The sequence below is a fragment of the Pipistrellus hanaki genome (genome assembly GCF_964339955.1).
Source record: "Pipistrellus hanaki genome assembly, chromosome: 10".
Lineage (NCBI taxonomy): Eukaryota > Metazoa > Chordata > Mammalia > Chiroptera > Vespertilionidae > Pipistrellus > Pipistrellus hanaki.
Window position 1 is genome coordinate 40,686,504 of NC_140512.1, and position 17,907 is coordinate 40,704,410.

The 17,907-nt window shown below is 40.0% G+C and overlaps 1 pseudogene across 1 annotated transcript; it reads right to left on the reverse strand.

The window, feature by feature from the left end:
- Positions 1-12,853: 12,853 nt before the first annotated feature.
- LOC311629351 (glutathione S-transferase Mu 5-like) lies at positions 12,854-13,894 on the reverse strand (annotated as a pseudogene). Its single transcript has 3 exons — positions 13,866-13,894; positions 13,591-13,750; positions 12,854-13,500 (listed from the first exon to the last, which is right to left on the reverse strand). The product of its transcript is annotated as a glutathione S-transferase Mu 5-like (transcript).
- Positions 13,895-17,907: the final 4,013 nt, after the last annotated feature.

Sequence of the window (17,907 nt, forward strand, 5' to 3'; positions counted from 1 at the left end):
GTGGGAACTATGGGTTATTGGATTTGGAACATGGCTATTCAGATAATGACCTCTTGCCAGTGGAAAGAGGCCATGACCTGGAGTACCTGTTATGGGAAGTGGGGCCATGACTCAGAGGCTTGTCCTGAGCAATTATATTTCATCACCGACTCTTCATTCCTCTTTCTTTGGAGGTTTTCTGTTCCTTCTTCTTTTGCCTTTACAACCCCAATATTTATGCCATTTGGGCTTTCAGCTGCCTGCCAACTAAATCTTGATAAGGTTTTAACCGAAGATGAGATTTGCTCATGATGAATGCATGGCTCTATCCAGAAGTATCTGTAGTTTAAAAGGATGTGGCTGTGGCCTGCTACTTGGATGCAGGAAGGGTTTGCATGAGTCTCCTTTCCCATGTTTGCTCTGCTACTGTATTTTAAAGGCCAGGGATGTTTTGAGCTGCAGCGACCTTGAGGCAGTGACCTCTAACATCCTTACCTCTAACCCTTTGATAAAGGTGAGTAAATTTGTAGAGGGATATTTTCTCAGAATTGTTGAGAATGACCAAACTCACAGTATGGACTAAGGATTATATTCATTTTCTGTACTGTTAACAAAACTGTCATTTTTTTTCAATGAGCTGTAAAAGCTATTTGGTGGACTTTCCTGTATTGATGCTAAAAATTTAATAGAAACCCCTAAACAGTATGAATGAATAGCCTTGGTTCTAGATCCAGTTCAGCCCAGATTCTTCCAGATCATACTGAGCCTCTTCTGTAGATACAATACTACATGTTATACTTTTATACACTTTATAAATGCTGAGATACCAAACATTTAAGTAATTTGCTCAAAGTAACAGGGCAACTGAGTTACTACAATTCAAACCCTATTCTGTTATGCAGTATTGTATATATTAAATATGTATTAAATATATAATGTATAAATATATATTTAAAATATGTAACATAATGTATAAAGGTATTTAATATATAATGTAACATATTATATATATATATTTAATATATCCAAAAGAATAAATATAATATATAAGCTTAATAATAAATTGAACATTGTAAAATCATTGTTCAACCTAGGTGCTAAACACTGAGGATGCTGATCAAAGAGTCACTGTTCTTAAACCATTCAGTCTAAGACTTGTTCAGCTTCTCTTTAAGGAAAGTTTTTAATACATTTCGAAAGTTTTGTTACATCCAATGCCTCTGTAAAATGCCTGCCATTGTATGGTTATTAATTTGTTGAAGCTTTTTCTGGCAGTGTTTGCTTGGGCCTGCAGCCCTGTCTCTCTCCTTTGCTCTGAGTTTCCGTGTTTTGGTCCCCACACTCCCTTCCCTCCCTGACCCAGGATGGCCATTTGGCAGGAAATGTCACAGTGATTGAGTCCTGAAAACAAAGTCTCCACTGGGCTGAAGCATTGATTCCATGACACTTTGGCCTGCCCCCGAAGGACTAGTGCAGTGGTCGGCAAACTCATTAGTCAACAGGGCCAAATATCAACAGTACAATGATTGTTATTTCTTAAACTTAAACTTCTAACACCTCTTCTTCAAATAGACTCACCCAGGCTGTGGTATTTTGTGGAAGAGCCACACTCAAAGGACAAAATAGCCGCATGTGGCTCATGAGCCTCAGTTTGCCGACCACAGGACTAGTGTCATACATAGCCCCTTTGTTGCTACCTGATCAACTACTCTCATGTAGATAACCAGAATTTCCCTCTTTGCATTCAGAACCCCATAATCCTATATTTCACTTTCCTGCCTATCATTGGAAATTGGCTTGTTTTGGCTTTTTTGACATACCCAGCCATCAGTGGTCCATAGATGGTCAATGGTTCTACCTGCTACTCTTTCCTTACGATGTTTCATTAGGTTCCAGCCATCAGGATCCAAGGCAGCAAGTTTGTTAAGTGATTAAAACTCATTTTCGTTATTTGTGTGGCGCCAGATTTCCAGCTTCTTTATAAAAACTAGCTCAGTCATGTGGCAGGTTCAACCTGAGATTCCAGATGCAGGTCATTTTCTCCACCACAAATTATCGCAGTCTTACTCAGAGTTTGAACTGTAAAGTTGGCAGAAAACAATTTTTATTTTTGCAACTTGCCCTATTATTGTGGCCTATAAAAGGAAAAGATTTTTTTAAAAGCCCCGTGCTTTTTATTCTTCATAGGCAGGCAGACAATATAGCTTTCTTCATAAATGAATATTTGCAATAACGCTAAAGAAATTTTTCTGTCAGCATTTTTCTGTACCAGTGTTCAGAGCACCTGGTCAGATTTCCAAAAAGGATAATATGTGAAACAACTACATTTTTCAGTTTTTCTGGACCTTTTCCCTCATGTTCAGATTCTGAATCTTTTCCCGCATGTTCAGGTACTTATTTTTCTAATATTAACATCCAATTCTATTTATAATAATTGTATTTTTATACATAAAGAGGAAAAACTGGTAGTAAATGTATGTGTTTAAAGGAAAATAGTTAAATCATAAATAGGATAATAATTTGATATTTATAAGTGCCAAATTTATCTAATAATATGAAAATTCTGCAATTATCACTGATCTTTTCTTTGAAATCTTAGAAAATGGCAAAAAAGTGGGGTTACTAAACTTCAAAATTAAAATTCAAGAGTGGAAAAATGCCTTTGCATAAATAATTGTTTAAATACACATTCCTCTGTATTGACAGAAGTACTGGAATTTGCCTTCACTCTAACCGAATATCCTGTTCAAATATCAAACTACCAAGCAATGAGTATTTATGCTATGGACTCCTGTACACAGTAGACACTCAATTATTTATTGAATGAATAAAATTGGGTGACAAGATACTTTGAAAATGACACAAAGAAATTGGGTAAACATCAAGGGAGTGGTTTTATATTCTATTTTATGGGAAATATGAAACTATCAAAAATAACAATAATGCCCTAACTGGTTTGGCTCAGTGGATAGAGCATCAGCCTGTGGACTGAAAGGTTCCACGTTCGATTCGGGTCAAGGGCATGTACCTTGATTGCGAGCACATTCCCAGTAGGAGGTGAGCAGGAGGCAACTGAATGATGCTTCTCTCTCACCGATATTTCTAACTCTCTAATCCTCTTCCTTCCTCTCTGTAAAATATCAATAAAATATATTTTTAAAAAATAACAATAACGCCTTTCCATTGTTGCATAAAAAATACCCTAAAATACAGTGGCTAAAAACAACAGTCATCATTAATTTGCTCACAAATTTAAAATTTGGATGAGCTCCCCTCTGCTCCACATGGGTTGAAGTAGGTGGCTCTACTAGAAGCTGGAGGATCAACTTTCCAGAGTGCTCCCTCCCAAGGCTGGCATGTTTGTGCTGTCCATTGGCGTCCATGTGGGCCTCACCCTACAGAGTTCCATAAGGGCTGCTTGCTCTTCCTCACAACATGGCTCCTGGGTTTCAATCTAGACACAATCTAGAAGTCAGTTTCATAAGGCCTGAACTCAGAAACTCGCAATGTCACTTCTCCTGTATTCTATTTTGAAGGAGTCACAGAGCTTGATTCAAGAGGAAGGAAGATGGACTCCACCTCTAGAAGGAAGGAATGTTAAGGGATTTACAGACATGTTTGAAAACTGCCACACCATTGCATTAAAATGAAACCCAAGGCCCTAGCCTCAGGGTCCAAGCTTTAAGGGATTGGTAACCTTTCTGTAAAAGTCAGATAGTATATATTTTAGCTTAGGTGTGTGACAATCTCTGTTGCAGCTATTCAACTCTGCTGTTGCAGAGAGAAAACAACCATAGGCAATATATAAACAAATGGCCATGTCAGCTTCAATCAAATTTTATTTACCAGAACATGTGACAGGCCAGTCTAGCCCACAGGCATACATGACATGCTTCCTGTTACTTCATTCTCCCCTCTCGCCTGCCTACTAAGCTCTAATCATGCAGCTGCTTCTCAGCCCCTCCAAAGTAAAACCTTGGTTTTCCCTTGGGGCCTGCACATCCTATTCCTAATAGCATTTTCAAATGTCCCTTACTAACTGATTCTTCACTAACTGTACGTTATAGAGCTCCCCATGCAATTCTCTATTTCTTTAATAGATCCTTACATCTTATCATTAACATATGTACTTGTCTTCTTCAGCACTTTATCAATATTTGAGTGTCTACTGTGATCCAGCTGTGGGTTCTAGAAATAGTTAAATTGACAAACATAGTTGATGAGGTTCTATCTGCATGGGGCCAACATTTCTTTAGGAACAAGAGCAAGAAAATATCAAAATAGTGCTTAGTACTATCAAGAAAATAAAACAGGCCTATGAGAGACAGACCAGGGAGGCCTCAGGGAAGAGGTGACAGTTGAGCTGAACACTAACCTATAAGGAAACAGCCAGGTAAAGATGTACAAGAAGAGATTTTTTTATCCAAGGAGAAAAGTCCATGGGGCCTGTCGAGTGGGGTTGGTGAGGGTGGAGTTTGGGATAACCAAGGAAGCAGAGAGAAGCCTGTATGGCTAGACAAAGTGAGTGAGGAGAAAGATGCTACAAAGTAAGGCCAGAAAGGCATGAGCCAGATATTGCAGGCCCCACAAGCCAACCCAAGTTTAGATATTATCCTACATGTCTGCATGCATTAAGCTTCTCTAAACACGTGTGGAACATGTACATTAGGCTGGGCCCTGTGTTAAGTCCTAAGATGTAGCAGTAAACATACCGTATATTTCCCATTAGACACCGCATGCTCTAGAGGGCAGGGTTCTTTCCGTTTTCTCATCCCAATGTTCCTGGGGCCTAGCACTTAAGAGGCACTCATTTAATGTTGTTTGAATAAGTGAAGGAGTCAATCAGTGAATGAGAATATTATTGTCCATATGGCATCTATCTTAAAGTGAGTTCCACAGAAGCAGATCCTGAGACAGCAATTCAGGTGAGAGTAATTTATTAGAAATGAGTCCAGGAAAAAAACAAAAACAAATAAACAAAAATAGCAGGAGAAAGTGAAAGAGAAGGAAGCCAAATAAGATCAAATATAAACCCAGAGAAGGTAACTTTGACTCAGTCCTACAGAGGATATCTAGAGGCAACCAGATCAGAATTGTTCTTCTCTGGGGTCAAGGAGCTGGGCATTTATACTTCCCCACTAAGCAGTCCCAAAAGGTCATAAAATGTCAGAAACCTTTGGTTTGCTACCAGACAGGAAGTGAGGACAGTCCTCAGACATGGCTGTGGGGAGCTGGGGAGCTCTAAATGGTGAAGGGACCAGAGAGTCTGCGATTATCTGCTATAGTATTATAGCATAACTTTTTCTCTATAAATGTTAAATATGTTACTACAAGAAGCACATATAGAAAATGTTCTGTTTCCAACCTGGGGGTTAAGAGTTGGAGAATTGTTGCAAAGGGTTTACAGCCAATAAGCTTTGTCCTACACAAATGATATTCCTGAACCTGTTCTCTCTCTCTCTCTCTCTCTTTTTTTTTTTTTTAATGTTTATGTAGATGCTATTCCATTTAAAAGTGCTTTTGAATTAATAACAGCTTTTTGTATTATTTTAGTGACTAGGAATTTGAGACACATATAACTCTTATCACTTGGAAGACCTTGAAATTATTTTGGCATTGTAAATCCCTTATCACTATTTTTTTTCAGAACTGAGATAGGAAAATGATGTGAATGAAACAATATAACTATTTTTGCAGTAAATAGTTATTCAAGTTGGACGAAGCATAGTGGGACATTTTCCTGGGTCTTGAGTCAAGAGCTTTCGTTCTGAACAAGTCGCACCCCCAATTTCTATGTATTTCTTGAACAACATATTATTTTCCTGCTTTGAGCCATGGACACCAAGGAAAAGGCAGATGTAAGACATTTTAGTGACCATAATACACTGTCACCATAAAAAGTGTTTGCTATTACAAAACATTGTTTTTCACTTCATTTCACATAATCATAACCCATTAGGCATCTCTGTCTTTGACCTTCAAAAAATATCTGAGGACACAAAGGAAGCTACACATGTGATAACGGTTTCTCCAATTCCAATTTGTTAGAGAAAAAAAAAAAAACTTCCCTTAGGATTTTTTGAATTCTTATTTCCATTTGTTTATTTTTAGTGAGGTTACCCTTTTCAAGTACACACTATTTTTATATCTCTATCCTAATTCTGTCAAGTTCAGTGTAAATGAATACACAAATGTGGTATTTAACACAGGATTCCTTAGCAACTGGCCAGACTATTAGCATTTCATGGGACTTTTCCTTTTCTCTGTGCCTGGCATAGGGAGATGATCCCACAAATATTTTCAACCCGCTCTAAAATAAAAGCCAGCGAACACCCCCAAACTTAGCATCTCTGACTTTTGAATTGACTCCTTTTACTGAAATTGAAAGTACCTCTTTTGTCCTCTTTAATGCCATGGTTTATTAACATATTTCTTGAGGCTTGATCAGCAGTTTTCAACCAGTGATGATTTTGCCCTGCAGGAGACATTGGCAATGTCTTCAGACCTTTTTTGTTATCAGAACGTACGGGAGTGGGGAAGGGGGTACTGGTATCTAGTGGGTAGAGACGAGGAATGCTGCTAAACACCCTACAATGCACTGGACAGCCACCCACAACAAATAATTATCTCACCTCAAAAGTTAATAGTGCCAAGTACAAGAAACCCTGAGCCACATTAAGATCCTGCCCCCCATCTTTTTATGTTTTATTTTATTTTATTGATTTTTTACAGAGAGGAAGGGAGAGAGATAGAGAGCTAAAAACGTCGATGAGAGAGAAACATAGACCAGCTGCCTCTTGCACACCCCCCACCGGGGATATGCAACCAATGTACATGCCCTTGACTGGAATCGAACTTGGGACCTTTCAGTCCACAAGCCGAAGCTCTATCCACTGAGCCAAACCGGTTTTGGCCTGCCCCCATCTTTTTAAAAAGGTGGGTGTTTGCCAGAGTTTATAAGCTTTAGAAACACTCAATAATTGATACCAGTCTTTATTTTAGGCTCCCATATAGTGATGAGCAAATGAGCTCAAAGCAGATGAGTAGAGATTGACTCTCCCAACCTTCTACCATGTGTGGAGGTCAGATACATGTCCTTGAGCTTATGAGAAGAAGCCTAACTTCTAGGCCTCTGTGCACTTAGCACCCTGCGCTACTAGTGGGGTCACAGTCAGGTGACTGAGCCTCTCATCATTTCTTCCAAGAAATGATTAGTTACAAAGAAAGGTCTCCGCATGAACTCAACATTTCTGCAGAGCAAGTTGTCTGTGTTCAGGAAACATCTCTTTTGATTTGAGCTACCAGAAACCGGTTATGCCTAACTCACATATGCTCTTTGCAGAGCAGAGCTTCCCAGGCAGAGGGAAGACATGAAATTTCCCAAGTACTTGAAGTGCTAAAAATTTGGATGGCAAATGTACAAAAACTGCCATCAACATCCTCAGGCTTAGAGCAGCTATTAGGCATACATACTATGACTTTATTTCCTAAACTACATAGAGAGTGCTTAAATGTATGAATTTATTATCACATTTGGCATATTTTATTTATAGCATAAGAAAGGTGAAACATTCTGCAGCATTGCATGTTAAGATTAGGATTTATTGTCCAGGAATCCTTGAACAATTTTATCAAAAGCCCATTTCTAGGTGGTGTTTTTCTGCAATAAATCATAGAGCAAGAATCTATCAGTGGACACCAGGAAGAGATAAATGAGTGCAGAGGAAAGAGGGTCATCAGAGATTTTTTTTCCCTGTATCATGACCTGTCATTGGCAGAAATCTATTTATTATGGTTCACAGATGATTTTTTTACCTACTCGCTGTGTTTTCTGTTGGGGGGGGTTAGCTAAGATAAAATGAAAACCTGGTAAAACGTAAGCTATCAAAATCTATGAAGACAGACATAACTTAAAGATCATGAGACACAAAGAATATCAATTTTCTCTCCTCCCAGGTAGCTGCAACTTTCTCTTGAAATGTCTTTTTAAAATGTAAATATTTTAATGTTTAAAGTGACTGCTCCATTCAGATAGTCGTGCAGTTCATGGAAAAGCAGATTCTGTTGCAGACTAGAATTCTGCCCCAGAATGTGCTTTTAACAGAAAAGCAGAGGGCTATCAAATAGTTGTTGAGTAGGTGTCACACACCCCCTGGGTGAGTGTTCTGTCTTTTTTTTTAAAAAAAACTCTATCTTATTGAATTTGTCATCAGGACACTCTAATTTGGAACAAGACCAGGTACATGAAGAAATACATGCTAAACACCAGGCTAAATAGGAGAATGATCATTAGGAGGTTATGGCCACAACTACAATTGAATTTATTGATTGCAAGGATTCAATAAAATATAGTATTTCAGGTTTCTTTCTTTCTTTCCTTTTTTTTTTTTTTTTTTTTTTTTTACATATTTACTTTTGCACTGTCTTTACCCCATCAGGTTATCTAGGCTGCAAAATGTATTTCTAGCCTCTTAAAATAAAACACTAGTAAGTGTGCATTGAGTGAGTGCTGTATTTCCACATCCACTTTCTCTGGGATGTCACACTACATGACACCCTAGAGTCACTCTCCCTTCACATCCCTCCCAAATGGACTCCAGCTTTATGCATAATATAGATGATTAATAGAGAAAATATAGGTGCATGATAGCTTTTCCAGTCTATGGGCCAGACTAGGTTCCTTCTATTAGGAATTCAGTGTAACCAGGGTTCCCATCCCACCCCCTTCTTCCTGGGTGAGGACAAGCCCTCCACTGGGGCACATACCCCAGCACAACCCTAAACTCACAGAAAGGACTCAATAGCAAAACAGAGGTGACTGCTTCCTTCCTCTACTTTCTCAAATACAACCTGCCTCTCTGCAGTACTTGATTGGGAGAAATTAGATAGAATTGTTTAGTCACATGTTAAGTACTCAGGATTAGATGACGCAAGTAAATTTTGCCTGGCGTGCAAAATTTAAGGGGTGGAGGGGTGAGTTCAGTCATCAAAATAAATAATATTTTAAGGACATTTCTAAGAATTAAAATCATTTTAGCCTTGACCACTAACTCAGTTGGTTAGAGCATCGTCCTGATATGCCAAGGTTAAGGGTTTGATCCCCAGTCAGGACACATATAAGAGTCAACACATAAATAAGTGGAACAACAAGTCAATCTCTCTCTCTCTCTCTCTCTCTCTCTCTCTCTCTCTCTCTCTCTCTATATATATATATATATATATATATATATATATATAATTAAAGTCATTGCAAAAATCCCTGATGAGTAAAATATCAATATTTTAAATAAAGACAAGCTCAGTATTATTGATTTTCTTTTGCTCCAATGTGGTCATTTTTTAACTTTTATGCTAGAATTGTAAATAAGTTATGCACCACTATTACTAATTTACAAAATCTAATTTTGCATATATTTACTATTGCCAATGAGTTTTTATGCTACCTTTTTATGTTTTTATGATGTTAGAGTCCTTTCACTTCTGTTCAAAGAATTCCATTTCACATTTCTTATAAGGCAGAACTAGAGGTAATGAACTCACTCAGCTTTGGTTTGTTTGAGAAAGTCTTTATCTTTCCTTCATTTCTGAAGGGCAGCTTTACTGGGTATATAGTATTTTTGATTGACAGGCTTTAAAAAAATATATTTTGACTATGTCATCCCATTTTCCCCTGGCCTGAAATGTTTCTGTTGAGGAGTCTATCATTGTTCTTATGGGGGTTCCCTTACATGTGACTTTTTTCTTTTTCTTTTACAATTCTTTCTTTTCTCTGCATGTTGATGCCCTGGCCTGGTGAAGGGACAGTAAGGCCAATGTGTTAGCACTTCTCCTACCCTTCTGCCTTGTCTGCCTTGGTCTCTGTTGCGCAGGGGCTACTTCAGCTTCACCCCCATGTTCTAGGATTTTCTCAATGGTGTCTTGTTCTTGAATAATTGTTAGTTGCTGTTCTTATGCCAAGGAGTGAAGGCAGGAACAACCTATTCACCATCTTGGTGACATCACTGGCCAATTATTGTCTTTGTAACTACAATGGTTCCACTTTGACAAGGTGGACATGTTCTGGAAGCAGGAATTTATCACATGTCAATGCTGGGAAGGTTGTGCCTGGGAGCATAACAGAGAAGTTTATGGAGAAGTTGATTCACAGACTCTAGTTCTGGTGCACCAGTCATCAACTGTGCGATTTTGAGTGAGTCACTTGACTTTCCTCATAGCAATTAACTATCTAAAAAGGATGTTGGAGAAAAAGAAAAGTTTTGTGATTTATCTGGAATCTACCATATCAATGAAAGACATCTATATTAAAAGGGTGACATGTTTATTGAGTTGGATTTATTTGAAGTTAATCTGAGTTATTATTTTGTTTATTCTTCTAGTGAAAACATTTTATTAGATCAGCTCTCTAATCCTTTAATCTGGACACCTTAGAGGTCCTAGAATCAACTGAGGGCCAGCAGTAAATTTTGTTCTACCCCTACTGTGATTTTTATCTGTTTTGAAGATCCAAAAAAGATTTCCAAATGTATTGATTCTCTGCCTTTAATAAGCATTGTGCTTGTTTTGGTTCTTAAAATATGTTGTGATACTAGAGGAGTCATTTTGTTCCAACTAAACAGTTGCTTCCCATGGGAATCCTGGTAGAACTAAAACTGGGGAAAGGGATCAAAGACACCAGCCATTGCCAGTCAATTTTGGACCATGAAAACAGATGATTCATGTAGACAGCAGTTCTATATCACATATCCGTCTCAGACTTCTCTAATTGGCATTGTTAATCAAGTTTTACCCTGGTATTGGTAACTTGAAATTTCATTTAAATCCTTTGCCCAGTAATTATCCCATGTTTTATAGAATCTTTTTTTCCTTTTTTAAATATATATATTTTATTGATTTCAGAGAGGATGGGAAAGAGAGATAGAAACATCAATGATGAGAAAGAATCTGCCTCCTACATGTCCCACACTGGGAATTGAGCCTGCAACCCGGGCATGTGCCCTGACTGAGAGTCAAACCATGACCTCCTGGTTTATAAATTGACACTTAATCACTGAGCTATGCTGGCAGGACCAATTGTAAAATCTTGCCACTCATTTTTCTTCAAATGTTAGCCAATGTCTTAAATAAAGGAGTATGCCCATATATATATATATATATATATATATATATATATATTGCATCAATTGGGTATTTTTTTGAATGGAGTACATAATTATGAGTGGTAAACAATAGAAAAAAAGAAATATTGTATTATTTTTTGAGAAGTAAAATATCGGCCTGAATAATCACACTTAAGGCATCTGTTGTAACAATATCATCAAGGAAGAAAGTCCAATTGTGTGTGTGTGTGTGTGTGAGAGAGAGAGAGAGAGAGAGAGAGAGAGAGAGAGAGAGAGAGAGAGAGAGACCATGACCATACATGGGTATGTGAAAATCTGAACCTACTTTTCCCTTCTCCAGTGACCCTAGAACTGTGTCTGTTGTCCTTTGGTTATGACCCCTGGACCCATCTACTCTCTTCTAAGCATTAGCAGCACATGTATATCTGAAGCTTTTATATGCTCATTCTTAAAACAGAGTTAATAATCCATGGAGCTGATAATCTATGTGGTGTTTGATTGTAGGGCCAATGGGAAGAATTTAACTACTTTGCCATTTAAAATAATTTAGTTCAATTGTTATAAAGAGAGTGACTGATAGAAACAGAGGAGAAGACTGACTGAACTCTTAACCCATTGCAGGGTGTAAATTAAAGGCTGTCTTTGGCTGTTTTAACTTAGTCCAGACATTTTACACAATTATTTTCTCAACAGGGTAGGAGAATGAAAAGAGCTTGCTTCCTTTGGCACATATTTTTCTCTTACCATCTCTGACATATGTGGAGGGAATGAGAGAGAGAGAGAGAGAGAGAGAGAGAGAGAGAGAGAGAGAGAGAGAGAGGTGTGAAAGGGAGAAGGGGAGAAAGAGGAAGAGAGAGAGAGATACATTTCACTTTATTAGTTTGGAAAATTAACTTATGAATGTAGGCTATATCATGGCTTACTTAATGTTAATGTATTTTTATTTTATTTTTGCGGTGGGGTGCATTTTATTGTGATATGTTGTGAGAGCGTAAAAGAAGGGGATGTAAGGCAAGGAACACCTCTGGGAAAGGTGACAGAAGGTAGGCCACTAGGATCCCACACCAGCAGCGGATGGCTCAACCCACTCCAACCATGACACAGAGTCCTATGGGCTTATAAGAGGCATTTCACAAATACAAAAACGAAGGAGGCCCCAGGGTCTCCCTCTTCTTAGAGATCCGGGGCTGAGGCACATGGAACATGAAGATAGAAATGAGCAAGAAACCTTACAATCCTACCCTCCCCCTCCTGCCATCACCCCACACATACATCCCTACAAACCAGCCATTGCGGACAACGAAGGGGAAATAGATACCCCCAAACATCAGCACAGTCAGTCCTGAGTCCAGTGGCCAGGAGGGAATGACAAGACAAGTAGGTGTGACCAGGCTTTGCTGGGGCTCAGGCGGGCAGGGCAGGGACCACACCCTGCACACCAGACAATCCAGGTCTGCAGAACAGAGGCGGGAGCTCACAGCTGAGTTCCACAGGCCAGGGGTCCAGGTGGGCCCTCGAAGCAGAGCAACTGGTGAGGAGAAGGTCTGACTGGTTGGCATTACAGCAAGAGGGTTCTGAGGAAGGGTAGGATCATGGCTGAAGTAGGCTGGTGAGAGGGGGTTTAGAGGCAGATAAGGGGCCAATGGCATGTGGGGGAGGGAAGGGTGAAAAGAAGCAGAAAGAATACAGAATACAGAATACATAGCTGCTCTCAAGGCCCCTTTGCTCCTCACTCCCATGTCCTGCACTTACAGGCACTACTTGCTGCCCCACACTGCAGCCTTGGAGAACCTGGGTGTGGGGAGGAAGTGGCTGGCCTTCATGGGGGCAGAGATTTTGTTCAGGCCCTCAAAGAGAAGTCTTTCAGGTTCAGGGCGGTGCCCAGGCACCTGGGGTCAAATATGAGCAGCACATCCAGTGAATCCCAGGCCAGAAAGTCCACACAGGTGAGCTTATCCCCTGCAAACCAAGACTTCTTCCCCAGAAACTCTGAGAAGAGCTTCATCTTCTCAGGAAGCACCTTCAAAACCTTCTGTTTCTCAAAGTCAGGGCTGTAGCAGGTCCTGATGCTGTACATCCCGAGGTCCACCATCTCACGCTCCAACACGTCCACTCGGATCTTCTCCTCTGCCGTCTCCCCTCAGAGGTTGTGCTTGCGATCAAGGTAGTGAAGGATGGTGATGGTCTGGGTGAGCCTGTGAGCCCCGTCAATCAAGAAGGGCAGATTGGGAAGTCCAGGCCCAGCTTGGATTTTTCACTCAACCGCTGGCTTCTGTCCTAGTCAGAGTGTCCCCCATCGTGTACTTCTTCTCACAGTTGGAGTCTGTGTACTCAGGACCAGGTGGATGGCATGAGCCAGCCCTCCGGTGTCCCAGCAGCCATGGCTAAGGTGCTGGTTTTCGCTCTGAGTGGAGAGCACCTTAATTTATCCAGAAATCTCCAGTTGGCAATAAAACATTATGCATCAAGAGATCCAGGAAGTTTCCTTTGTTACCGAAGAAATGACGTTGTGTCTCAGGAGGTGACAATAACAAAAGGAACGCTCTTTGAAAATAATGGCTCTATCATTCTGACCTGTGGTGAACAAAATGATACACTGACGAGATCTTGACCTGTCGTGTTCTGTTTTCAGCCTCTTTGCCTGCCTTCTTGGGCTAATGTGGAAAAGGATTCAAATGAAGCTTATAACCTTCTGTGTGTGTTTCTGAAACTTCCCACTGATCAGCCTCCGAGAAAAACGCACTGGTGTATCATGTTTCTAACACTTACACATCTAATTGGGATATTGTTCGGTACATGCTGTTAGACACTAGTGACAAGAAGAGTCCTAGCCCGCACTGGCAGGGAGCCAGTACATACCTTCCCCGAACAAAGTACAGGATAATTAAGGTGCAGCCACGGCGAAAGCACCGCAGAGGGCACAAAAATAGCCATCCATAAAGTGCTCCTTGGGAATCTCAGGAGCTCCTTGCTACTTTCACTTCCCTTTTCAAATACAGTTCATCAGAGGTCTTTTCTTTCCCCTGCCTATTGCCTGTTTTGTGAGAAGTTCTAAATTATTATTTTTTAATATTAAACTAATACCCCCCCCACACACACACACACACACACACACATCCTCCCAATCAACTATGCGAAATTACCTGAAGAATACTGTTAGGAGATCAAACGTATGTGATTCCACAAAATGTCTGGGAAGCGAGGCATTTCAGAAGCTTCATTTCAATTACAAATGGAGAGCTAAGAACTAAATAAAACGCAGGGGGTATTTTTACATCAGTCACAATTCCTATTCAAGCGGCCTATTTTACTATGCACAGGCCTCTCACGCAGAGCCTCGCAAATGCCCTCGCATAGCAGGTTCTGCAAGTAAAGCAGGAAGGAGTCGGGATTGTATAGGGCTGCACAGGACCCCGGTAAACTCACTTACCTTTCTAGAATAACCATTTAAAAAATAGTTTTTCCATTCATTAAACACACACACACACACACACACACACACACACACACACACACACAGAACACAATTTCGTGGCAATCATCAAGCATTGGGAACCTCTTGAGTAGCTGGTTCCTATAGTGAAACCTAAAGGCTTTACCCTGGAACTTCCAACACCACGAAAGGGAACAATGCTTATAAATCCCTTTCTCGGTGATGGGGAAATGGGATCCTTAGAAAGCTCCTTCCCTATTCAATGAAACCTGCCAATTTTTTACTCTTAAAATATGATTCCGTCCATAGGGCAAGTTCAGAATGGTTTCTCCACGTTTCTTTAGACCTTGTGTAAATCAAGGGCTGTTCAGCAGATACCACGAATAAATCACCCAGATTTTATTCCTTCTCTTCTTGTAGAATGCATTTGCAAGACCAATTTCTGATTCTGAGGAACCCCCTAGACCAGGTTAAACTCTAGCTGGCTGGCTTTTAAAAAAATTTTCTTATTTTGGTTTGCCTTTCCCGAAGTGATCTGGCAAGGTCAAGCAGAGAGTTATCACAGACAGGCGTCTCTTTATTTATACATGGTGCTGTGCTATGCTGACTTAGGCTCAACACATTCAAGTTTTTAAATCATACAACTCGCTTTCAAATCAACTTCCTCAAGACAGCTGAAGGATGCGAGTCCATGGCTACTCTAATGTGTGTGTGTTTTAATTAAATCTCTTTATAGGGTCACTTAATGGTTGTTAGGATGCTGGGTGCAGCCCCCAGGTGGAAGACTGTCTGCAAAGCATAAAGAATGAGCTTCTCTCCTTCTGCCACAGCCTCTGCTGATTTACAACCACTTTGTGTTTGATGTTGGACAGGATAATTTCATCAGTCTCCAACCCTTGTGATCACGTCCCAAAATGACTCGTCAGGTGAAGCCCCTGCGGAAGATTGCTTGTCACCTGTAGGAAGTAGCTGTCTGCTGTGAGTACTCTTTCCTCATAAATGTAATCATCTGTTAGTTATTCATTGAGCTATACTTCATGATGGAGTGGCGAGGGCAAGGGACCAGCTCCTTGCTGGGAAGGCGCTTAGAAACAATGCTAGTGCCCATGGTACTTTCCTCTCTTCTCTTTCTGATCTCTTTCTAAAGTTGGGAGGAAGAGTGTAGTACTGGGTTCATTTTTGAAGGTCGCTATGGGAAATGTCCATTTAAGTACACTGGAGAATTTTTTTTTTAAATTGTTAAACATTTTACAAGTGAGGAAATGGACTTAGAATTGGTGATTTGCCAAATTGTCAAACAGTTTCTCATCAGCTTTTCTTGATTTTTAGATCTTTATTCCTAACCAAGCAGCCGTATTGCAGAATAAGTCAATATTTCAATGAGGTGACATAATTGCCTCTTTTACACTGTTAAACCTAATCTAGAACAAAATGATCCTGTTTCCTTTAAGCCAATTCCTAAGTAACCACTTAATTCATTGATTCATTGACCCAAAATCTAGTTAGCTTCTACTTCATGCCAGACACTGAACATATGCTGGTAAACAGGAACAGCTCCTGCCCCTCTGGGACTCACCAGAGGGGTCAGGGTATACTATAAATTACTATTATGATTGTATGATTACTGTCTATAAGAACCTCAGAATTTGAGGTTCTTATAGAGAAGTGAGTGTGACTAGCCAGAGTGATTGGAGAAAGTCTACAGAAGACAGGGCCATTTGAGATAGGCCATAGATGATACCTGCATCCCCCAATAGAATAGGGCCTCCTGGGATGCATAACCCCAGAGCCAGTCACACAACATCCTGACTTGTCCCAAATCCCTGCGTGATTTCTCTTTGTTGTATCTTGGGAAATTTTGGCAGAAAGTCTCCTGGGACCTCTGCAGTGGTATCTTGCCAACTTGGGGTTGTCCTGGCAGCTTAGGTCTGTGCCTAGCAATCCCACTCATAGATTTTGCTCTGGATCAGTCTCTTCATCTTTGGGGCCTGATTGGTTGATACAAGACAAGTACAGGATGTTTGAAGCAGCAGCCATGCTGAAAGTTAGGAATCTTGGTGAGTTTGAAGCAAGATCTCAAACAACCTGGCAGGTCCTCAGGATGCTAAGAAGCATTCCAGGTCCAGGCACAGTCCTAGGAGCAGATCAGAAATGCTATTAAGATGCACCAGAAATTGTATTGGTTGCTGTGGTGAGCTGGTGGTTGGAAGGCCTAAACTTGGAAACTTTCAGAGCCCTTATTTATTCCCACACTTAAATGAACTTTGAGGATGCATGCAGGTTGATCCTTCTCCCCGATGAACTAGACCAGAATATTCTTTCCATTCATAGTTTTGTATTAATAGTAGAATTCCCAGTACAATCATTGTGTATTGAAGGTATGGTGTCCAAGGGTCTGAAGAGTTATGGAAGACCCAGACTTACATCTGGAGACTGCAGAGTATGGAACTTACTAGAACTCTTTTTCCCAGATGGACCCAAATGTGCCTCTTGTGTGACTTGATGTTGGCCACTTTGTAGCATAAGTAGTAAAAGTAAATTACTTTTAATTATTGGGTTCTTAGGCATTGAAAATTTGGTACTTATGTTACCAAAGACAGCAGTGAAGTGGGAGAGAATAGCACAGGTGAAGTTTCCATTTATTTACATTCATTAGAAATTACCCAGTGGATTCATTTTTATGTAAAAAATAAAATAAATAAATAAAAGTGCTCCAAAGATGGTATGTATCATATCCAAAAACAAACAAATAAACAAACAAAAAAAACCCACCTTTTTATGATAAAATTAAAGGACACAATGCTGGGGAAAGGTTTATTTATAGATGTTGTGATGAGTGATTTTCAACCATGGTATTCCTAGTAGGCACAAGGGTAATGAGGGCTTGCTTTTAATAGGGTTATATTTCTTCCACTAAACCATATCAAATGAAGACAGAAATAAAAAAAAAATAATGTCAGGGGCAATGAGGTAGACTTTTGTGGCATCACTGCCATTGGCATAATAAGAAGCACTAAGTAGAATACTGGCAGCAGGGATCGTCTAAATGCAGACCTGGAAGGCATAGCTTTGGCACAAACCAAATTATGCCCTCTAGAATTGCCCGTTGTGAGACAGGTAACCTGCCTGCTTCAACTCCCTTGGGAGAACATGGGACTTTTCTGAAGCGTGGGAAGTGTCGCAGCCTTCCCTGGAAGAAGATGGGTTGGCCGCCTGGAAAATGGTCTCCTAGAAAACAAGTCTAATGGGTGCTGTGAAGCTTTGCAAGGCAGAGGGAGTACAACCTCTAAAATAAACCAAATGTCAAGAGTTCATGGGAAATCACACTTTAAAAACAAAACCATGATCCTTTTCTAAACAATTATAACATAAATGCAG